Consider the following 25,151-nt stretch of genomic DNA (forward strand, 5'->3'; position numbering starts at 1 on the left):
CCGATTTCTAAATGATTTCTATTTTCAGATGATAAAATGAATCTCCTATTTCACACTAGTAAAAAAAATTGGAATCAAGAAAAATTAAATTAAGGAGAAATGCTAATTATAATAATCCATATTTATATAATAAATGTATATCTCAGTGTACTATGATTAAAAGTCATAATACTTTTGATTTATCAATATAAAATATATATGCAAGGTGGCAAGTAATTACCTGAGGCAAACTTGCATTTGTAGGTAGTATTGTTAGAAGAATTTCAAATACTGATTATCCATGATTGTTCAGATACAGAGATGCACTCACAGAATCCCCACCAACCACTGAATTATGCCCAGTGTCAGTGTTAAAAGGACTTCCAAGAGATACTGCAATAACTGAATTATACAAATGAGGGAATGGAGAACAAAAGAGATTGAACTATTAACTTTTAGTCACCTCTTGATAGAGTTGGAGATCTCAGGTTTCCAGACTTCTACAGAAGGGAACATATTATTATGTCCATTTAATGACCAAATATCAGCTAATATTCAATAGGAACAGCTGGAATTTTCTCACATCTACTTACTATAAATTTTAGGTATATTTCTCACTCAATTTTATGACCTTTAAAGAAGACAATTATCTATCAAATTATCTGGAGTAGGAAGAGGGAAATATATTGTTATAGGAGATAGAAAGAAATTATTTGGGTAGACAGGGCAAAGGGAGTCCCTGGCAGAAAACTTTCCTTCAAACTAAAAGCAGCTCTGAAGTAGCTTTCTTTCTAACCTCATGCAGTTCAAAGAAATCACTTCTCTTCTAACAAAGAGCAACCTGAAAGATCAGGCTGTAAAAACACAGATAAACAACTGGGGCACAGAAGGAGGTGGGGGAGTCTCCCGGTTAATCACGAAACTACATACTCATAAAATGGGCCCCAGTAAAAACACTGGGACTTAATAAGCACATTTCTTTCCCTATAGGCACACTAAGATATGGAAGCTAAAATAGGACTAAGAGGATTCTGGGGATATTACAAGATATTGCAGACTGTGAGTACCTGGGTACAGGAAAATGGCTTACCCTTTGTACCACCTCTTAAGAGAAACTCATACAGTTAATACTCACCCCCACCCCCTTTTTGGGGAACCTATGGCTCAAAAAGTCTTTAACCAGGTAAAGTATACTTTACTTAAAACAACAGCCCTCAGTCATCCCATAGGGAAAACTTTCAGTCTCTATGTATCAGAAAGGAAGGAAATAGCCCTGGAAGTTTAAGCTAAGGCTTGAGGTCCAACTCAACAGCCAGTAGGTTGCTTGAGCAAGGAACATAACTGGTGTCTAAAGGATGGTCAGCCTGCCTCCAAGCAGTTACAGTGGTGGCTTTCCTGGTACCAGAGGCTACTGACTTAACCATGGGGAATAACAACTGTGTGCACCCCACACAGTATAGCAGGACTGCTGTCCTTTAAGGAAAGGCTCTGGCTACTGTAAAATCGCCTCCTCAAATATCAAACTTTTCTGCTAAAGGGATTTGCAGTCCACTCGAAAACCTGTCCTTGCCTGAGCCCAGCCACTTTCTCCCAGAGAAAACTGGAGAACCTGAACATAACTGTGAACAGGCAGGGGAGCAAACTGTTAAAAGAAATAATAAGAATCACTGTTTGCATTCTCTGTAAAGATTTAATTAACGAAAAATGATTGTCTTAAAGGGTGCTCAGCTTAAGTGAAAGTAGATATCCAAGTTATGAGTATATTTAAAAGGCCTTTATGTTTTTCTCTTCATAGATCTTGTTTTCCTGGAAAAGGATTTTATCTCAGTCGACTGAATTACTTTTTTCACTGTGTCTTGCCACTCTTCGTGCATGCATGAAAGACCCTAATATGACTTCTGGTGGCCTGGGACTCCTTGGGAAAACAGAAAAGGGGCCACAAATCCCATTTTGGGAACAATCTGTTTTACTCATGGAACCCCTGGAATTAGAGGTGAGTAAGTACCTCTCAAAATCTGTCTTTGTCTTCTGGCTATGCTTTTTATGAGGCCCTGGAATTTGTAGTCCTAGCCCTGTTCTTAGAGTGTCTCACTAGGAGGCGTAATAATCCAATTAGGAAACTAGCCAATGAAAAATCTCATAACTACTGGATCTTCTTCTGTTTATCTGTGTGGTTATATATGTGTTATGTGTGTAATATCTATTAAAAAGTGCTGTAATTAATTGGCCTAAGAACCGTAAGCACTTAAATAAAATATTTCTAAGGGAAAAGTAAAAGCTGTGTTACTTTTCAGTTCACATGACTTTAATCTTTACAAATAAAAAGTCCTAGAAATTATTGGTAAAATACAAATGTCTTCAAGGTGTAAAAATGTGGTCTAAATTATGCAGGCCAGATACTAGGTTTGCTAAATGTTTTAAGGTTGTAAACTCTTCTTTGGCCTTTAAAAACTGTCAACTCACCTGCCTCACAATTGGTAAGGCCTGGGAACATAGGGAAGTAACCATGCCCGTTAACTATCCTAAAAGGAGTCAAACTTTATCTGCATCTAGCACATAATTAAAACAACCTACCAGATTTCACATTAAAGTTGAAAATTTCTAAGAGTTACCATTATGACATGTAATTGAAATTACTAAAAAGAAATCTACCTGCAAGGTGTATAAAAAACAGTAAAATGTGTTTTTATTTAAAGATTATAAGAAAGCATGGAAATGTACATTTTATCTAGAAATAAAGGATTGTCTTTTTAAAGTAGAAAGTTTAAGCAAATTGTGAAAAGATTGTAAAAACTAATCTTTCAAAGGAAACTCTGTGTGTGAACATATTAACTAAATACAAAAGGGTATTATATTTTTTTTCTGTAAACACTATAACAAAAGCAGAACAAGGTTTTCTTAAGATGCCAATCCACTCTTTAGCAAAATTTGTAGAGGATTATAAAAGGTTTGTGAAAATCTCACTTCATAGTCAAACTGGTTAAGATTATGTAGGATTGTCTACAAGGTTTCATTAAAAATTAGAGTTAATTTTAATAGCAAACTAATGCATGGGTAAAATTTAACTTTCTCTCTTGAATGGGATTTTCATGTAATTAAAAATGCTGATGAATGGTTTTTGCTTTTTCAGATTTTTGTCTCATCATTTTGGCAAAACAAATAACTTATGGTAATCTAAAATTCTATTTCATATTATCAAGTGTTTTAAATTCTGAACATATTTAACAGGCTTCCCAAAATCAAACTTTAGTCTCAGGGTTGTCTTTCCTGACCCCTAGCTTTTGGGTGCTGCAGAGCGCCCCTGGAGCATCTGGAAAAGAGGTAAACAGGATTATTTAACATGTTTAGGCACATGGAATTGCCAAAATGATGTTTAATACTCTTCAGGTTATATTCTAGGGGATAATATCAACATATGTTCCAAAATGGTCTGGGCTGTCTAAGGTTCTAGTGTCTGAATATGTGTTATTAATCACAATTAAGGTTATTATGTTGGGTTATTGTAAGCCATGGAAATAACCAAATTTGTCAATCATGTTCTTGACTGTAACCACCCTGAACATTTTGTCATTTATAGACATTTGTCTTGTTTTAATTGTCTTCAAAAGATGGTTTATAATCAAGCTGTGGAACTTTAACAGGTGCTCTTCAATGCAGGTTTCTGATAACAGAAAAATGTACAGGACTCATAAAAAGCTAAAATGTTTAGGAATATCAAGCAGAACAAGAGTTAACAGAATGGAATGAACTAATAGAAAATTAAAGCAATATTCTTAATTTATGCTTGGAACACTGCTGATTATTATTTTGTTTTTCAAAGTCAAGGAAACTTTCTTAAAGGCTTTTAACAACTAAAGTTATACTCCTGTGAACAATATTTAAAATGTGTTTGTTTCTCTGTGCCTAGTTCCTCTAGAATTTGGAAACTAGTTGTAAGTATTCTTGAATTACAACAATATAGGTGTTTGCATCAGTACAACAAGTATCCATTTTCTTTTGCAACAAGATACAACTGGAGAAACTGTTCTGTGGAGGCTTTGAGTGGAAGGGTGTGCTTCCCTTTAAGGAATCAAGCTTGATTTGCAAAGCCAATAAAACCCCCTTAAGAAAACTGGCCTCCTACCTGTCTACACAGTCTCTGTACAAGATTACTGACCTGTGGTGAGCAAAAAAATGTCACTTTCTAACAGACCTAGGAACTCCATGCTTCTAAAATCTCAAGAAGAAAAAAGTTTACCCAACTCACAGTTATTTGTAGATACAAACCCATGGCTGGGCTTGGTTTTAAAAAGTCCGATCTGAAATTCCTTGTGGAACAGAGAGTTCCATCAAAGCCAATCAAAAAGGCCTATATAGAGGTGATTATTCTTGCTTCATTTTATGCAAATAATCAGGCCAAGTATACAACTAAAGTTTACTTTGCAAACAGCTAAGTCCTATCATAAGTTGTTTTTTAACAAAATGAGGACTAGAGAGACAGAAATTATGTTTCAAAATTTATCATACATCTATCATTGGATTCAAGTCTCATTAGTCATTTTTAAATTCTTGTCTACATTTTAAACTAACCATGCTAATTCTTGTAATCCAACCACATCTCCAGCTGTGGCTCAAATAAAACAGAAAGTGATAGGTAATGTAAAAATCTCGAACAATGTTCTAGCTGGGCAATTATCCTATAAATCTTGCTAGGTAGCCTATAACCCCAAGGTTTTCTTTTTTTGGGAAAGTAAGATCAAGAAAGTTTAAAAAAGCCTAGGCCCATACACTCACTTAAAACAGCACAACCCATCTAAATGGCTTACAGGTACCAAACAAACTCTGTTGTCATGGTTATGGCCTATAGTGCCCCCACTAATAATGGTAGTCTCAATACTCATATTTTAACCCTATATTCTAAACCTCCTTGTAAAGTTTATTTCTTCTCACCTAGAAACCATCAAGCTTTAAATGGTGTGGCAAAAGGAGCTGAAAATTAAACTGACCTTCTACTGCGTACCCTTAAATTGACCCAGGAGGAGCCCTAGCTGCTATTCCCATACCACGCTCCTCTCCAGCAGGAAGTAGCCAGAGTAAGTCGTCGCCCAATTCCACCTAACAGCAGTTAGGAATTTCATTCCTGAGGGGGGTGTTTGTTATAGGAGATAAAAATAAATTATTTGGGTAGACAGAGTAAAGAGAGTCCCCGGCAGAATACTTTCCTTCTAACAAAAAGCAGCTCAGAAATGGCTCCCTTTCTAACCTTGTGAAGTTCAAAGAAATCATTTCTCTTCTAACAAAGAACAACCTGAAAGGCTGTAAAAACACAGATAAACAACTTGGGCACAGAAAGAGGTGGGGGAGTCTCCTCGGTAATCACCAAATTTCACATTCATAAAATGGGCCCTAGTAAAAACAATGGGCCTTAATAACCACATTCCTTTCCCTTTAAGCACACTAAGATAAGGAAGCTAAAAGCAGGGGGGCAGGGGAGGATCCCTGCAGCTGTGCAAGAAGATGAGAAGATGTCTGGAACAGACACAGAAACTCTCCCTCCCAGATAAGCAAAACAGAGCAGCAAAAACTAAGAGTCTACCTATGTAATCAAGGAATTGGGTGAGAGCTGATAGAAAACTCTGCTCTATGCAGATAGCACACCTGATTCCAACTAAATCTTCAGGCCTTAGGAAGATAAGACACCCCTCCTCACTAGCCCATTTATAAAATCCCTGACTTTTTACTACAACTTGGAAACCCGCTCAGGACCCCTCCCTGTGACAGAGAGCTGTTCTTTCCTTTTGCCTATTAAGCTCCTGCTCCAATCTCACTCTACGTGTGTGTGTGTGTCCATGACCTTGATTTCCTTGGCCATGAGACCAAGAACCCTGGTATTTACCCCAGACAACAAGGCTGCTTCAGTATGACAGAGAACTTCCAGGTGTTGGAGAAATGAAAAATTTGCTGGGTGAAAGTAATAAACCCGATCTCCAACATGTTAAGTATAAAATGTCAACAAAATAGCATTTACTTGAGTGCACAATGGAGAAAAGAAACAAATAGTCTCAATAGGTTAAAAGCAATGGATTTAATAACATATAAGGCCTATATAGAGGTGATTAAGTCTTAATAGGACTTACTAGGAAAAACAGGACAGAAGAGCAAGTGAAAGGGGTCCAATGGCACTCACTGCGTAGCGATATCCCGGATGAGCCCCCAAGGTATGTCCAGAATTGGTTACTGCTGGTGGGTTCGTGGTCTAGCTGACTTCATGAATGAAGCCGCAGACCTTCGCAGTGAGTGATTAATAGGATTAAGTTTAAAGTTTTTAATGTCTGACTGAATAAATGCATTTCCCTACACAATACAAAACATAAACTAAAAATCTGAGAGCATACTTCAAAAGCTGTGACAGTGAGAAATGAAACATACTGTTATTTTTGGGTGAGCAGAAGTTGGTTTTTTCATTATAAAAAATGTATTTTGAAAAGTAGATTGAAGAAGATGTGTTATAAATAAAACAATACTAACACTATTTAAGTTCAATTAAATTCTAAATGGATTCCCCTTTTAAGGGAGCTTGACATATGCAATTGAGAGGTGAGGCCAGCTGGACTTCCTGGGTTGAGTGGGGACTTGGGGAACTTTCCTGTCTTACAAGAGGATTGTAAAATGCACCAATCAACACTCTGTAAAATGCACCAATCAGCAGGATTCTAAAAGTAGCTGATCGCGGGGAAAATTGAAAAATGGGCACTCTGATAGGACAGAAGCAGAACATGGGAGGGGACAATAAGGGAATAAAATCTGGCCACCCCAGCCAGCAGTGGAAACCCACTCAGGTCCCCTTCCACACTGTGGAAGCTTTGTCCTTTTGCTATTCACAATAAACCTTGCTACCACTCACTTTTTGGGTCTGTGCCATCTTTAAGAGCTGTAACTCTCACCGCAAAGGTCTGTGTCTGCGGCTTCATTCTTGAAATAGCAAAACCACAAACTCACCAGTAGGAACCAATTCCAGACACGCATGACAATGCAGTAGGCAATTATCAAAGAAGGTGTAAGCTGTGCATTGGAATTTCCACAACTATTCTGAAATATACAAAGCAGTTTTCACATAAAGACAATGGACAGAGGTTTGAAATCAAGCCTGTAAACAACTTATGACAGAAAAGCATTTTGTCTTTTAGGAAACATGGTGAGCTAATTTTTCATCTATGAACAAAGAACATTAAAATATGAATGACATAATACCAATTCTTGAACCATACGAATATTTTGCTTTCATCTTTTTTATTTCACATTACTTTAGTTTATTTGAAATAAATATTTCGGCAACATTTGAAATGACTTTATTTTTTCAAAGTTCATTTATAAATCTGTGATCATTTTAAAAACTACATTTTTGAAATTACTATAAGTTCTGTGAAAAAATTAGACATTATCCTTGCCATCAATAAGTTCACATTCTTGTTGGAAAGGTAGAACTTACCAAATTAATAGTTTATACTCACTAAATCACTGAAAGACTTCCTGATTAAATAATGGATTAAATTGAGAAAAATAATCTAGAACCAGATTATTTAAAAAATTACACAAATCAGACATGAATTTAAATTTAATATGATAGGCAACATAAAGATATTATAAGCTTTTGAACAGAGAAATTATTTTTATCCTATTATATGTCAAGACAAAATTAGTTTTGAGAAGATCAATCTAGCAGTAATATGGACAGATAATTAAAAAGGTGAAAAATTGAGTTAAGGAGACTCTTAAGAAGCTATTATTATGATCCAGAAATGGAAATAATCATCTCAATTCATGTTCTACTTGTGAGAGTTAGATGGAAAATTGTATGTTAGTGATTTGAGATGTTTTAATTACTGACTTTCATGCATGTGAGATGTAGAGTGACAATAATATGTAGTCAAAAATGACTTTAAGGCTGGGCACGGTGGCTCACGCCTGTAACACCAGCACTTTGGGAGGCCGAGGCAGACAGATTACAAGGTCAGGAATTCAAGACCAGCCTGGCCAACGTAGTGAAACCCCATCTCTACTAAGAATACAAAAATTAGCTGGGCATGGTGGCAGGGGCCTGTAATCCCAGCTACTCAGGAAGCTGAGGCAGGAGTATCAGTTGAACCCAGCAAGCGGAGGTTGCAGTGAGCCGAGATAGCGCCACTGCACTCCAGCCTGGGCTACAGGGCGAGACTTTGTCTCAATAAATAAATAAATAAAAATAAATAAAATGACTTTAAAATTTGTAACCTGGAATACTAAAAGGATGACAGTGCCATATAGAATTGGGGAAATTATGAAGGAATATCTGTATTAATGAAAGCAATTTTACATTAAGACTATGAAAAAATACCTAATATTAAACATTACAGCATGAAGCAAAGATTACCTACTGTGAGGAATTTGGATGAATAATTTAACAATTTGAAACACTTGTTCACATCTTCCCAGAGAAATTAAATCCCAAATCCTGCTGAGTATCCATTTACCATCACAGCAAGAAAATAAAGAACAACAGACTATTTAAGTGTCAGAATTTCATGTGGCTTGCATATCGTAAGGTGCACTGGATAAGAAGTAAATAATGAGCCACAATAAATGTTACAATATAGCATTATTTTTACACCATTCCTACACATTTTACAGAATCTCCAACCATGCTTATCAATTTCCTTCAGTTTTGAAAGTGCCTAGAGGATGTTTTGTATGTGATCCAAAATCTACTTTTAAGAATAATTCACGACATCTATCGTTTTCTTTAGTTACTTTGAACTTTTTAAATTATCAGGTCCCCTGAAGGGAATCATTGAAATTTCCATCAGTGTCTGCTAAAGGGGCTGTTCCTACAAAGAGGTTTTGAAAGTATTGATGACACCTCTAATGTTGTCAATGACTGTGCCAAGACTGGTAACAATGCCTGAAAAATGGATGCCTACTGGAATATCCCTGACTCCTACTGCTGCCAAGGTTGCTGGCAATGACACTGCTGATGCTTTGTCCTCACAGTGGGCTCCTCAGTTAGTACTACCTTCCTCCCTCCCTCCCTCCCTCCCTCCCTCCCTCCCTCCCTTCCTTCCTTGTGTTTTCTTCTTTTTTCTTTTTTTATTCTTTCCTCATTTATTTTTTCATTTGATTTTTTAATTTTTAATATGAAAAACAAATTCATAAAGACTAGACTGAAAACAATCTTAGTGTCTTGAATCTAAAACAATCTTTCTCTTATCAAGACATATGGTACTCGGGCCACATAGGTGGATTTTAGCCCTGTATCTTCAAAGTTTCATAGGCTAAATTTCTAGTAAAAGTAGGTTATTCAAGCAGAAATAATAGAGCATAAATAAAAGATATCAGAACTGCAGGTGTGAATCTTGGAGTCAAATACCATGCAGTGAAAAGCGGATGCTCTCATGAAACCGTGGAGAAGGTTGTTTCAAGAACTGAAGCTGAAGAACAAAGTGGGCAGCAGTGGCTGCAATTGGGGCCCCGTTAAGCTGTCAGACATTGGGAAAGTTGACAGTGGTATACAACACTATAAATTTCAATCAGTACCAAGAGGTCACATCCACATCCCAGAATAAAGAAGAAGAAGAAGAAAAAAGACCTAACATTTTAGAGGAGGAAACCTATTGCCAATTATAGGGAATCTCTTCCTCCAATCACATAATTTCATTTCCAGGTAAAGATAATATCCTAAGTGTCTAGTTAAAGTGAAGCCTGATAATAGGGATAGAGGTAGAGTATAAGATATATTAATACAAACTGTATAGAATGAGTGCTAACACATTAGAAATATAGTGAGAAGACAATTATTGAATATAGCTGGTTTTAAGATAATATTATCATGTAATTTTGTTTTATAAGCAATCATTTTAGACATAATTGAAGAAACAATAATTGCAATGTGTTTTGTTAAGCCTAGCCTAACATTTCTCTCATTCAGACTTTATTGTCTGCATTCTAAGGCACATTCCAGAAAAAATAATATTGCTATAGAAAACTGTAAATGATGAGTATGAAGAATGAAATTCAAGCTGCTTTTAAGTATTCATGTTAAACAGATATCCTGTCATTCAGCTAAAAAGGGAAACATGTTCTTGTTTATAATAACTTTCCAAAATAATCTGATATCTAACCTCATGCCATTTTCAATAAATTGTAAAATAATAATAATATGATCCCTAAGAACCCTGAAAGTGATATTTGTAAGGTGGGAATCTTCATGAAAATAAAAAGAAATAAAGAGAAAGTCCACAAGTGCAAATACTTAAATTGATACTTAAATTAAGAGAGAATAAACATCTTAAATCCTGGAGAAAAAATTTCAGATTGATTAATATCAAATCACAATTATTCAAAGAATTAAGTTATCAAAAATGCAAATTTTATAATATTTTATCAAGTACACATACAATCTACCTAAAATATAAACCACCTAATTTTGTAATATTGTGCTCTTTTTAACATTTATATGTATATAAATGTTGCGTTTAATTTTATATTTTCCTGTTTATGACAAGTTATTGCAACAATTTGTGTAAGAGGACGTAGTGTCTGAATCCAATCTTCCTTCACTTTCCGAAGGCCAATCCTTCAGAGAGAAGAGAGGCTGGTACAAACGGATATATAGAGTTTCTTCTGTATGTTGCTGGATATATATTTAATTTCTCAATTTCCTGAGAAATCATACCACTGTAAATATCAGGCTTTTAAAACATACTGGACTTTGAAGGGACTGTTTTTATCTAAATAGCATGTTACATTGGATGCCTACTGTGAATGCTGTATTTTGCTTTTATGTTTGATCATTCATTTATTTATTATTTCCTTCTCTAAACATGAAAGTGGACATATTTCCATGCTAATAATGAAATGTTACCCACATTATTTGGTTAGGAAAACTTTTCCCGCATCCGGTGAACAAACTCAGATTTATTTTTGGCCTTAAATGCTTGTCATCTTTTCCATCATGAACCCATGAGATTCATATATCCAGATGCAGTAATTTAGCCTGCCACTTACCTAAGAGCTGTGGTGATGCTATGAGTTTTACCTTTCATTGCACCTCTGGTGTCGGTTCATTTCTCGTCTTCCATGTCCCATAGAGCTGCTCCGAGTACAGAAAACCCTTTGAAGTCACTTGGAACTTTGTGCTCTGATGAGGCCTGAAGGACATGCAAAGTAAGAAACATAGCCATGCTTGCAAATAAGGTGAAAATTCAATCATCTTTACTAACGGTATACCTAAATGCATATCTATGTGTGTCTGTGTGCAGTAAAAACAGCACAGCAAACTTTAATTTTGCAAAAACAGAATGTTTATGTGGATCTATCTATTACACTTAAGCCAACTTATTTCACATATGAAGAAATAGACTAAGTATATTAGTGAAAGTAAATGCCTTCAGGTATCATATAAAAGGTATTTACTTGTGTAGTAATATCCAATCTAATATTTAATTTACTGTATATTCCTTTTAAAATAATGTACGTTAAGACAGACTTTGAAGAAAAACAAGGTTAATTTTTCTGATATTCTGTTATCTTTACCTACATAGGCCAAAATTTAAAAATCAACTTAAAAATAGTCTTCATTTTTCTTTATAAGCATTTTCCAGTGTGCCAATAAATGAGCAGTAAATGAGCATGCAGTTTTGGGGCTCCGGGTGCAAACCACATTTCTCACTTGCCCATCCGCATCGAAAGTTAGGCTCTGCCAATAGGTGGAGCTAGAGGACGACTGCAGGGCTCAAGAATTTCCCTTGAGCTTTTTGCCTACTTTCTGCTCCTGTCAGCTTCACCCAGGCCCAGCTTTTAAATATTTGGGAAAAATTTTGCTCTAATAGCTTCAGCAGTTGAACCGAATTTGCATTTTCCCCAACATTTGCAGAATCAGTTCCAGCACAGGTCCTCAGAAACACTAGCACCTACTGCTCAGCACCCACTCCTCAGAAATCTGGTATTCATCTTCACGGGGAGCCTTCTCCAAGTTACTAAATTTCAATCATTTCAGTCTGTTCCCTTTGATTATCCAGTCCTAAGGATTTCAGTTGTCACCTACAATTATTATCTTTGTGATACCATGGTTAAAACAGCTTTGTAGTAAATTGTCTCATGTTAAAATGTCTGATTTCATTTCTGATTTCTGAATTGACTCAGAATGGAGCATGTATTTACTTTACTCCATAATTATTTCAGAGTTTTATAAACATGACCACAGATTTGGGGTCTAAAGGACAAATGACAGCAACCAGCTGTCCTAGACAAACCAGAACATATGGTTATCCTAGATATGAGATTAAATATAATCCTAACTGAAATTCTGGGTAGCAATGTTATTTTCTTAATAGTTACAACCAAAATTCTTCCTGGCATTGACCTCACATACCTGGAATCTAAGAATTGCTGCCTTATCTTTTTCTGTTGCTAGTCAGGTTGCAATATTGAGAACTGAACTCTTAATATGACTGTAGACAGAGGTACTGGTATTGCATGAATTGGTAACACACTTTTGTAAGAACTTTTGTAAGATCTTTTGTAAGAACACGTTTGATTATATTTCTGCTCTGCCTAAAACCATTCAATGGTTACCCAGTTACATAAGATAAAGTTGAGATTTAGACAGTCGTTTCTCTGAGAAGTCCCAAAGAGTGGGTTATATGCTTCCTGAATGAATACTCCCACAACACTTACCAACTTACTGATACCATAACATTCAAAATAACATTATAATTACTTGTTTACTTGTCTGTATCAAGCTTTAAGCTATAATGTCTATGAAACCAGAAGCTATGTTGTGTTCGCCATTGCTATTGAGGAACACACTGTCTAGAATACAAGATAATCTCAATGTATATTTTATTTCTACTTTATATATACAGATAGAAAAATAGTGACGGCAGTACTAGAATAAGCTCCCATTGTACAGGGTCAGCACCTCAATTTTTTGGATGTTTACTCTTTAAGTAAGAGTATAGATAATTGGGAAGGAAGGAGATACTGCTTTATCATCAGAAAAAGCAGTTTACTCTCAAACAGCAGACAATATGCTAACAACAGCCAGTTATTATAGTTCTTTATCTCTTGTAGTCAAGGGAAATTCTTCCTTAATTCTGACAATTGTTTGAGTGTAAACCTTAATATTAGTTATTTTCATCATTTATTTGTGCCTGCATTGGTATTTTATTAACAGGTTAACAAAGACTAAGTAATAGAGTGAAGTAAAATGCTATCCTTCCAGCCATCATTCTTATTCTTAACATTATATCATTTCCAGTATGTCAGAGATGATATCTTTCTTTATCAATAAATTTATGATATTTGGATTGAAATATTTTATGTACAATTTTTTAATATCGCACTTCTTTTTCACTTACTAAATACACACACAATCCAGAAAATACCTTCCTGTGATGGAAACTATAGGAGCTATGCAAACTATTTTCAAGGTTTAAAATATCAATATTGAATTCAAATATTTTAGCCTATGTGTCATTTGAAAAAGCATCAAAGACATCATATATAAAGAAAATTTCAAAAATTAGTTTGTGAAACTGAAAACTGGAGTATGTTTTCCACTACCTTGGGGGAGTGGAAAATTGGAATGGACTTCAATGTTGCAGGTGAGCAACAGTATATACTTAAATTTAAATGTTCTCTTTCTATTTTTTCTAATTTACTATCATGGGAAATAGGATGATGATTCATTTCTCTGATAAGAATAATTGATAGAAGTCTAAATAAATATGGGATTCCTATGTACATAATTTAAGGCTTTTCTTCCATAAGACATCTCTCTGTTGTACTCACACCCATACAAGTAGTACATTGACATATCAGTGAGCTACTTTTGGAAAAGTTCAATTATAATATTTTTAAAACATACTCTAAAAACATTACATTTATGTCATGAGGGAGTTACTTTTTTCCAGTGTCTTGGTTGAGAAGCGTTCTGAACTATATAAAGTAGAGAACACTTTATAACATTGTCTCTTGCATTTTGTGGACCACAGATTTAAAAAATATCTAAATCTGGATAGAATCAAAAGCATATTAATGTTCCTGCTGAGGAAAATTGTTATTACTCAGCAATTCAGTGGCTTTAGAATATACCATTCAATATGAATAAAAAAACTTCCTCCAAGAAATGTAATATAGTCACTCCTTTTTCATGTATTAACTTTCCCTAGATTATAATGATTTCATTCTTTGGCAAGACTTCAGAAAGCACTAGTGCACTAGAGAATCTTTTTTTTTCTTATAATTATTTTAATATCTTCCATGACTATGGACATTTTCCTTTTCTCATTGCCGCTACTAGCTATTTTTTTTAAGTTTTATTTTAAGTTCAGGGGTATATGGGCAGGTTTGTTATATAGGTTATCTTGTGTTATGGGGGTTTGTTTGTACAGGTGACTGGGGCTTGGATAACTGGCTAGCCATATGCAGAAGAGAATCTTCTTATAATCTAATAAAAATTACCAACTTTCTTCTAGAGAGGTGCATATACATATACATTACCTATTGTTTACCATTTCAGGTTTTTCAGGAGTTTTCTAAAATCATTTATTGGTTTAAAGGCTTCAGAGATATATGCAAATGACTGAAAATTCTACATTTTTATCTCAAACCTAATGCCTACGTAGATAACCTGCAGCCACTACACTTTGACATATCTAGAATGGAACTGTCTTCTGCTCACGCTTACATATACTAGTTCATTTCCAATTTCAGTCAATGACAACCACTACCCACCTAGTTTTTTAATCCATAAATATGGAGTTAAACTTTATCCCTTTTCTTTTAGTTCTCCCACCCAATCAATTAACAAGTCATGTCAATTCTGTGCATTTAATTATTCTCAAATATGACTTGTTCTTTTATCCCATTAAGCATTTATTTTCTTTCATCTGAATCCCCACCTCCAGCCTTATCCCTTCACAATATTTCTTCATACAGAAGCATTAAAATATGCATTCTAAAATGCAGAAATGGTCATATTATTACACTATTTGGAACCCATCAAAGACTACTCATTGCCTTTAAGATAAGGCCAAACACTTCACTATGGCTTAAGAAGGCCTGTTGTAGTCTTGTGTTTTGAAACCTTTCCACAAGTGTTGTAAGTCTCTGTCATAATAAACTACAGACAGTACACAAATCTAAGATGTGCCCTGATGCTGTGGGTCCTTGTTAAAGTTCTTTATGTAAAGCCATAATTTGAAAATGCACTTTGCATATGAGAAGTCTCCTGGGCTTAAGGCAAAGAACAGAACAACCAAAAGATCTAGGTTCTAATCTTAATCTGACACTTGGACGAGTTATGTAAAATGTTTGGACCTCAATTTCCTCATCAGTAAAAACAACTGGATTTGTGCCTTCATCTTTAGCAGTCTATGGTTGCCTTTTGCATCTCTTAGAGGTCATTAAATATGTTCAAGTTAATGTGTTGTCATCTAGTGGTTTTATTTCAGCAACATTTGCTAAAAATATTCAGTTTGTGAAGTAGAAAAAGAAAGACAATGATTACTATTTTACCAGTTATGAGGATCATACATTTACTTTTATAATTTTCTAATATACACAAAATATGTATTTTTAATATTAATTATATTTGTATTTTGTATTATCTGTGAAAAATATTTAATATTTGTTTTGTTGTGCAATTTATACTATTAGCTTTATATCATGTATATCATTTATATTATCATTTTAATTTTATATTATTAGTTTTTCTTTATATCTTGCATTTTCAGTGTCACTAAATTTTCTAAATTCAATGCATCACAAAATTGTTACTTAGAAGAAAAAAGCAAAATTAAGAAATGCAGAAGAATGTATGTTAGAGAATAGCTGAGATAATTTAAATTATTACAGTTAGGTAAAGAATTTTTATTTGTAAGTTTTTTAGTATCTAATGCAGACGAGTATTTTTACACATATCTTTGTCATCAGTGTTAAAGATTGAATTTTTTTTTTTTATTTGATTCCTCCTCTTTCTGCACGTACTCTCCTGTCTGGTCTCCACCCATCTTTGTCCTGCTCTATACATTAGGAGGCCAAAACCAACAGACTGCTTCATATGAGCTCCCTGACCAGCTAGTTCATAGTTAGGGTTAGTTACTGAGAGACAGTGAAATAAGAAAGGTGAGATTTGATAACATTTCTTCCCAGCCCCATCTGTATTTAGAGTTATTTCTCTGGCTGGAGTACACTGTGCTGTGAGTTCACTTCCTAGTAGCCTCTCGCCCTTGGCTCCAGCTCTCACCATTTCCTCATTTTCACTCTGATTCTCAAAAAGTGGTGTAATGTCTCCTTCTTTTTTTAATACTGCTACATCTTTACCCAGTCCGATCTTTAAATTACCTTTATTTAAACCATCTGAATGGGTTATATTTTATGTAAAATCCTGCTTGATTCAAAACTTCAAGAAGGACATTTTTAGAGGAATGCATACATTGAGGAAATTATGTATTTTTTAATTATTCAAATAGAAGCAAAAAATATAATTAATAATGTCTTCTGTTACTATTGTTTAAAAATGTAGAATTGGGTCCAATCACATCATTTTGAAATTTAATCTAGAAAACTTGAATGAACACTGTTAAATCCTAACTCAGTGAAAAAGTCCTGGTGAATTCATGGTGTGATGAAAAAATGGTTTTAAAATCAGAACGACATAGACGTGAATTCCAGCTCTATTACAGACTAAGTTAAATTAAGCCTGGTATCTACTATTTATGACTCAGTTTTATTTGACGAACTTTTAAGATCATTGTAAAAGTAGAAATAGAATAAAGAATGTGGGACATGGTTTATTCTTACTGAATGGTAATCTCTTTAAATTTGTCACTATTTTTCTTTGCAATGGTTATCCTTAATGCAGCAATTTACTCTACAGACTGATATATCTCAGTCTGAAACAGAGGCAGCATCTGCTTGAATGGACAAATTCAGAAGTGTACATAGGATATGTTGGTGGTTGAAGAATTCAATGCTATATATATGCCAAAAATACAGATGGCACTGTTGCCATTTGTGATGATTAGTTGTATGTGTCACATTCACTGGGTTAAAAGATACCCAGATATCTCTAAAACATTATTTCTGAGTGTGTCTGTGAGATGTTTTTGGAAGAGATTAATCTTTGAATCACTAGACTGAGTAAAGATCACCTTCCCCAATGTGGATGGGTATCATCCAATCGAGGGCCCACTTAAATAGAACAAAAAGATTGAGGCAAAGCAAATTCCCTCTTTCTCTTCTTGAGCTAGTACATCCATCTTCTCCTGTCCTTGGACATCAGACCTCCTGATTCTAAGATTGCTGGATTCCAGGACTTAACACTACCAGTACCCCAAGTTATCAGGCATTCAGCCTTAGTCTGGGAGTTTAACAATTGTCTCTTCTGGTTCTCAGCCCTTCAGACTGTGACTGAATTACATAACCAGTTTCTCTGGTTCTCCAGCTTACAGACAGAAGATCCTGGGGCATCTCAATTGCCATAATTTCATGAGCCAATTTCCATCATAAATCTCTTCTAGTAGATCTACATATATACTATTGATTGTGTTTCTCTGGAGAATACTCACTAATGCATGATACTATTGGGCAAATTCAGAAGCTTGTGCTGAATCAACAGAGATAGACTTTACATGGCTATCATCTTCCCTTTGGCACACATTTCTTTGTCATAACAATTGGACTAATGCTACCATAAATTCTTGTACTACATAGATCTCTGATTCAAGGGATCTAAGTTCCTTCTATCTGACTTATTTATTTGGTAGGTATCAAATAGAAAATCCCAAGTCTTAGAATGGAAACAAATTTTCAAAGATTACATAAATTCAGTCAATACATTTGTTTAAAGTTAAATATGACATTCACTCTCTGAGGGCATTAAAGTAAAACAGTGCGTGCTTATTCTTGAGGAGACTGCAATTATATAAGGAAGAAAAAATCAACCTGAGAATATTTTTATTAGCTAGGTAAAACTTTAGTGTAAAGTGTAAAATAATATTATTTTATAGGTATGTTGGGTAGAATATTATTGATTATATCAGATTTCATAGCTGGGGCAGAGCTAATAACACTTTTTACTTCCCTCTACCTTATCATATATCACATTGTTATATCATTTTGTTGGGTTCATCTTTCATTTCACTCAACTCTGAAAATTTTAACAGCAGAATTGTGACTTGTACCAAAATAATACATCAAATAATTGTGTTCATCTAACTATGGCTTCATCAAAATTAAAAATAAATAGAATTTCTGCCTGACCACACGCCATCATATACAAGATGTAGAAACTAATAACAAAAGGAGGGAAAAATAATTCTAAAAGCAAAGGGCTAAAGTCTATAATAAATTAATAGTTCCTGAAAAATGGTAAGAAGAAGACTGACAGCCAATAGAAAATAGGTGAAGAATATAAGAAAAGTCATAGAAAATGCAGGGCAGGAGATCAGTCATTATAAGTGAAATGCAAATTAATTTTGCCCTGAGGTACCATTTCTCATATAGCAAAATTATAAAAATCTAAAAGTACACTATCGATGGAGAGTAATTAGACAGTATTTATAAATATACCAGCACTTGTAGTTTAGAAAATCAGCCTACACATACACTTACATATGTGCAAAATGTGTGCAAAATGTAAAAGGTTTCTCATCAAGGCACTGTCTATATTAGCAAAGAAGTTAAAAGAAACTGAATCTATCAATAAGAGGTAAAAAATTAAATTGTGAGACTTGCATGATGAAAAATAATATATCTGCTAAAAGTGGGGAAAAGGTAGCTCTTTATGTATTATTATGAAAGGATTTCTAAGGTATGTTATAAAGTGAAAAACATACAAAAAACAGAGAGTCTGCCATTATTTGTGTAAAAAACAAATAAAAATTATAGAAATTTCTCCTATTTTGCATACACATAATATTTTGGGGCTTTAGATTCTAATTGTTCTGTGGTATTAAATTATCTCTCTATCGCTTTTAAAGCAGTGGAATATCTATTCTATTTCCCCAAGATCTGCTGCTGGTGAGACAGCCAACATAGACTTGGCTTTCTCAATAAAAAGAAGGAATTAGTTTATGTCTGAAGAAAAGGTTAAGTATCTTAAAAACATGCTTCAATGGCATTTCAATTAATTTTGTCAAATACATTTTAAAGATAGTCTGATATAACAAGCATTATAATAATAATGATTAACAACATTTTAAACATACTTTTCAAAAAGTACCTTTTTTATTTTATTACTATTTATACTTTAAGTTTTAGGGTACATGTGCACAATGTGCAGGTTAGTTACATATGTATACATGTGCCATGCTGGTGTGCTGCACCCATTAACTCGTCATTTAGCATTAGGTATATCTCCTAAAGCTATCTCTCCCCCCTCCCCCCTCCCCACAACAGTCCCCAGAGTGTGATGCTCCCCTTCCTGTGTCCACGTGTTCTCATTGTTCAACTCCCACCTATGAGTGACAATATACGGTGTTTGGTTTTTTGTTCTTGTGATAGTTTACTGAGAATGATGATTTCCAATTTCATCCATGTCCCTACAAAGGACATGAACTCATCATTTTTTATGGCTGCATAGTATTCCACGGTGTATATGTGCCACATTTTCTTAATCCAGTCTATCATTGTTGGACATCTGGATTGGTTCCAAGTCTTTGCTACTGTGAATAGTGCCGCAATAAACATACATATGCATGTGTCTTCATAGCAGCATGATTTATAGTCCTTTGGGTATATATCCAGTAATGCGATGACTGGGTCAAATGGTATTTCTAGTTCTAGATCCCTGAGGAATCGCCACATTGACTTCCACAATCGTTGAACTAGTTTACAGTCCCACCAGCAGTGAAAAAGTGTTCCTATTTCTCCACATCCTCTCCAGCACCTGTTGTTTCCTGACTTTTTAATGATTACCATTCTAACTGGTGTGAGATGGTATCTCACTGTGGTTTTGATTTGCATTTCTCTGATAGCCAGTGATGGTGAGCATTTTTGCATGTATTTTTTGGCTGCAAAAATGTCTTCTTTCGAGGAGTGTCTGTTCATGTCCTTCACCCACTTTTTGATGGGGTTGTTTGTTTTTTTTCTTATAAATTTCTTTGAGTTCATTGTAGATTCTGGATATTAGCCCTTTGTCAGATGAGTAGGTTGCAAAAATTTTCTCCCATTTTGTAGGCTGCCTGTTCACTCTGATGGTAGTTTCTTCTGCTGTGCAGAAGCTCTTTAGTTTAATTAGATCCCATTTGTCAATTTTGGCTTTTGTTGCCATTGCTTTTGGTGTTTTAGACATGAAGTCCTTGCCCATGCCTATGTCCTGAATGGTAATGCCTAGGTTTTCTTCTAGGGTTTTTATGGTTTTAGGTCTAACGTTTAAGTCTTTAATCCATCTTGAATTAATTTTTGTATAAGGTGTAAGGAAGGGATCCAGTTTCAGCTTTCTACATATGACTAGCCAGTTTTCCCAGCACCATTTATTAAATAGGGAATCCTTTCCCCATTGCTTGTTTTTCTCAGGTTTGTCAAAGATCAGATAGTTGTAGGTAGGCGGCGTTATTTCTGAGGGCTCTGTTCTGTTTCATTGATCTATATCTCTGTTTTGGTACCAGTATCATGCTGTTTTGGTTACTGTAGCCTTGTAGTATAGTTTGACAGGGATGCCCTCTCTCACCACTCCTATTCAACATAGTGTTGGAAGTTCTGGCCAGGGCAATTAGGCAGGAGAAGGAAATAAAGGGTATTCAATTAGGAAAAGAGGAAGTCAAATTGTCCCTGTTTGCAGATGACATGATTGTATATCTAGAAAACCCCATCATCTCAGCCCAAAATCTCCTTAAGCTGATAAGCAACTTCAGCAAAGTGTCAGGATACAAAATCAATGTAGAAAAATCACAAGCATTCTTATACACCAATAACAGACAAAGAGACAGCCAAATCATGAGTGAACTCCCATTCACAATTGCTTCAAAGAGAATAAAATACCTAGGAATCCAACTTACAAGGGACGTGAAGGACCTCTTCAAGGAGAACTACAAACCACTGCTCAATGAAATAAAAGAGGATACAAACAAATGGAAGAACATTCCATGCTCATGGGTAGGAAGAATCAATATCGTGAAAATGGCCATACTGCCCAAGGTAATTTATAGATTCAATGCCATCCCCATCAAGCTACCAATGACTTTCTTCACAGAATTGGAAAAAACTACTTTAAAGTTCATATGGCACCAAAAAAGAGCCCACATTGCCAAGTCAATCCTAAGCCAAAAGAACAAAGCTGGAGGCATCACGCTACCTGACTTCAAAAAGTACTATTATGCTAACATTTAACTTGCATCACAGTAGAAGGTCCTAAATATATGTCTTCCCACTGAATTTCTTCTTGGTCCTTTGATGGAAAGGAGACAGCTTTGTAGAAGAAACTCCATGAGTGTGAATTAATCGGTATCTTTATGACCTCTAACACTGGTGCAATTTTTTTCCAATGACATAATGATACAAATAATAAATAAAATAACATGGAATTACATAAAATATTTAATGAGATTACAAACATTGTACAAAGATCAATCAAAACTAGGAAAGATGTATTACCAAAATTTTAAATAGCTTGGATCTAAACAGAATAGTATTCCTTACACCCAAATAGGAATCCAGGAAAAATATAAAATTTAAATATTGAGCATTAAATATCAGATGAATTCCAAATGTCCAGTACAAAGATCAGGGTCTAATAGGGTGACTGCTTAAAAATACAATATTCAATTATATTAATACATATTATAAACCATTATTAGCCTTTTGCTGTCACAGGATGTTCTTAGCATGTCTAATACTGCAATGTTCTTCATTATCTCATGCTTTTCTTGCTATCCAGTCTCATTTGTTTCCACTTTCCACTTTCTAATTCTAAGATTCTGCACTGAGATTTTTTGTGATATCTGAAGTTGCTCTGTTTTGCTTTTTAGGTTCTCTAGGTTACTGTTATGGTTTGGATATGTTTCTTTGACCCAGCCCAGTCTCATGTTGAAATCTGATCCCCAATGTTGGGTGCAGGGCTTGGTGGGAGTGTTTGTATCATGGAGATGGATCTCTCATGAACGGCTTAATGACATTCCCAGTGGAGTTAGTAAGTTTTCACTTTTAGTTCCCAGGGGAACTGGTTATTGAAAAGAGTCTGGTACCTGGACCTTTCTAGCTTGCTTCCTGCCATCACCATATAGTGGGCTCCCCATATAGTGGGCTACACCTTCCACCATGACCGTAACCTTCCTGAGGCCCCTGCCAGAAGCAGATGTTGGTGTCAGGCTTCTTGTACAGCCTGCAAAACTGTAAGTCAAATAAACCTCTTTTCTTTATAAATTACCCAGCCTGAGTTATTAGTTTATAGCAACACATAAATTAACTAAGACTGTCCCTATTTCTCTCCTTGGGATACTTGTCCCCATACCTTGCCTCTGTAATTATTACTCATCTTTCAGACCTTGAGATACATGTCACTTTCATATGTTCCTTGATTCTGAAGTCCATGGTAGACATCACTCCTGCATTTTTTTCTAATGATACTGTACTTTCCTTATCATTAGTGTATCATACCGTTAATTGTTGCTCTCCGCCATTTACCTGTAAGCTCTATAAATGCAGGGATCATGACAGTCTTGTTAAGTGTTACACCTAAGCATCTGCAACACTGAAGATAATCACTACATTTAAAATAATGCTGCTATAAAGAAATTTTCAAATTTTGTCTACGTGGTAACTTGGTACACATATTCCTTAAGGAAATGTTTTTGGAAAATCGTTCACATGCACTGCTGATGGAAATGTGAACTGTTTTGACCTTTTATGAAAGCAATATGGGAAAATATATATATGTACACACAAATGCACATGTATTACTGTGTGTATATGTGTGTATATAGGCATATATGTATTTCTCAATGCAGTAAACCTATCTGCTAAAGTAAAGCTACGAGTAGGTAAGGTTGTACATTAAAAAGTTGCTTATTATAGTATTGCTTCCAGTGATGAAAAACAAACAGCAAAAGAAATATGGAATGCCTGTTAGTAGAGCAATTGTTTAACAATGTTACATTATATCCTTGCCATAAAATGTCACCAACCATTAACAAAAATTTTTGAGAAATATCCCAGCTGACTTGAAAATATTTCACAAAGTATTATTGAGTGAGAAAAGCAAGATTCTGAGGGTGTGTATTTGGTGGCTCTAAAGAAGAATAAGAAAGGATGTTTTCTAAGTTGGCAACTTGATTTAACTGGTTAACTGAAGGAGACTGGAAAAGATATTGGTTGGAAGGAGAAGAACAAAACAATAAAGGATAAAAAAGAGAGACTGATCCCTGTAGAACATGTGTAATATAATTTTGTTTATCCCTTGCTCATAAAAATTTTGTGCATTCTTATATGTACAATAAAACTTTTAAATATAAATATGCAGTTTCCTGAATCTGTGCTAGTCATATGAAGCAATACCTAAGTATGTACCACAGACTTAATAATTTATTTGGTCCTGATTACCCCTAGTAAAACTAAGCAATAACTGCTGACATTTGTCCTTCAAAATTCTCAGGGAGAAAGGCAAAATGTCAGTCCTACTCAGTTACCTTCATAGTATCCACTACATTCAGACATGACTGAGAAAATTAAAGGTGTGCAGATAGCTGTCTGATACTCATTGGCTGGACACTAAAACAGAAAAAAGAAAGTGAGGCTAGGCGCGGTGGCTAATGCCTGTAATTCCAGCACTTTGGGAGGCCAAGATGGGCAGATCACTTGAGGTCAGGAGTTGAAGACCAGCCTGTCCAACATAGTGAAACCCAGTCTCTACTAAAAATACAAAAATTAGCTGGGCATGGTGGCACACGCCTATAATCCCAGTTACTCAGAAGGCTGAGTCAAGAGAATCACTTGGATCTAGGATGCAGAGGTTGCGGTGAGCCGAGATCACACCACTGCACTCCAGCCTAGGTGACAGAGCAAGACTATCTCAGAAAAAAAAAAAAAAAAGAAAAGGAAAAGAGAAAGGGAGAAAAAAGAAAACTAGAGGGCTAAGCAAATGTATCTATTTTGAGCACTAGATCTAGGGTCTAAATAAATAGGAAAAAGACAACTTTTTATAATCAGAGGTTCTTAAATATCAAATATAAGTATCAAGATGAATACTGAAATGTAACCTATTTTATACTGTGTTTTGTGCATCAAATTAGAAAAAAATTATAGGTACTAATTTGGTATCCATACTCATTATATTGCTTTATTACTAGTAACATTTAAAAACCAATATCAATTGTATATGTCCACACCAGATACAAATATAGTTTTGATTTATTTTAATAGAGGACAGAAGCAAGTCTATGAGACACAGAGAACTGAACCACGCTGAATTTTGGCAAAGTGTTATGGTTTCATAGAAGATAAAATATTTGAGCAGGGAACTGTAGTAGGTAGAAGTAGGGAAAATACATGGTCAAATACACATGCTCCTGCCCATAAAGACAAGGATCACATCAGTTTTCTAGTTTACCTTATATATCCAATGTCTGGCAGAGTCCCTAGTAAATAATCATGTTTAAGAAATGCTTGCTGAATTAATAATTGAATGAATGACTACATAAATCAAAATGACATCCTAGTAATTTACAACATAGTATTTAGCTAGGTCGGAGAAATTATTAGCAGATATTGATTATTAAAAGAATGAATGAGATATGAAAATAAGACTTAGTAACAATAAAGTACTTAACCTCATTTTATAACCACTTTATTCTTTTAGCAAAAACTGATCTATGGCAGTTTTGCAGAAGAGAATGGAAAAGAAGTTTGGAGCTGCTCAAAGGCTACAAATGCCATGCTAGGAAGTTCACTTCATCCTTTGGGAAGATAATGGAGATGCAACAGAACTTTTATATATATTCATATATTTTAATATATTATTTATTATTTTTATTATATTTACTATTATATTTATTATCTATTGTTATAAATATATACTTATATATTATATTATTATATATTATATATATTTCATGTCACTTAATGTATGAGTAAAATCAGTAAAAAAGCTATAGTCGAGCCTTTAAATAGAAAAACAAATTCCCCTACAAACAATAATTATTGCCCCATTTTCTCTG

The 25,151-nt window shown here is 34.8% G+C and overlaps 1 long non-coding RNA gene across 4 annotated transcripts in view; it reads right to left on the reverse strand.

Moving 5' to 3' along the window:
• LOC109026852 (uncharacterized) overlaps nucleotides 1-25,151 on the reverse strand; it is a 472,799-nt gene that overhangs the window by 363,327 nt on the left and 84,321 nt on the right. For all 4 annotated transcript variants that reach the window (XR_008679902.2, XR_008679901.2, XR_010133910.1 and 1 more), the window contains exon 3: nucleotides 10,999-11,141. This is a non-coding gene — a long non-coding RNA (uncharacterized lncRNA). The remainder of the gene's footprint in view (nucleotides 1-10,998; nucleotides 11,142-25,151) is intronic.

This window comes from Gorilla gorilla, chromosome 4 (genome assembly GCF_029281585.2).
Source record: "Gorilla gorilla gorilla isolate KB3781 chromosome 4, NHGRI_mGorGor1-v2.1_pri, whole genome shotgun sequence".
Classification (NCBI taxonomy): domain Eukaryota; kingdom Metazoa; phylum Chordata; class Mammalia; order Primates; family Hominidae; genus Gorilla; species Gorilla gorilla.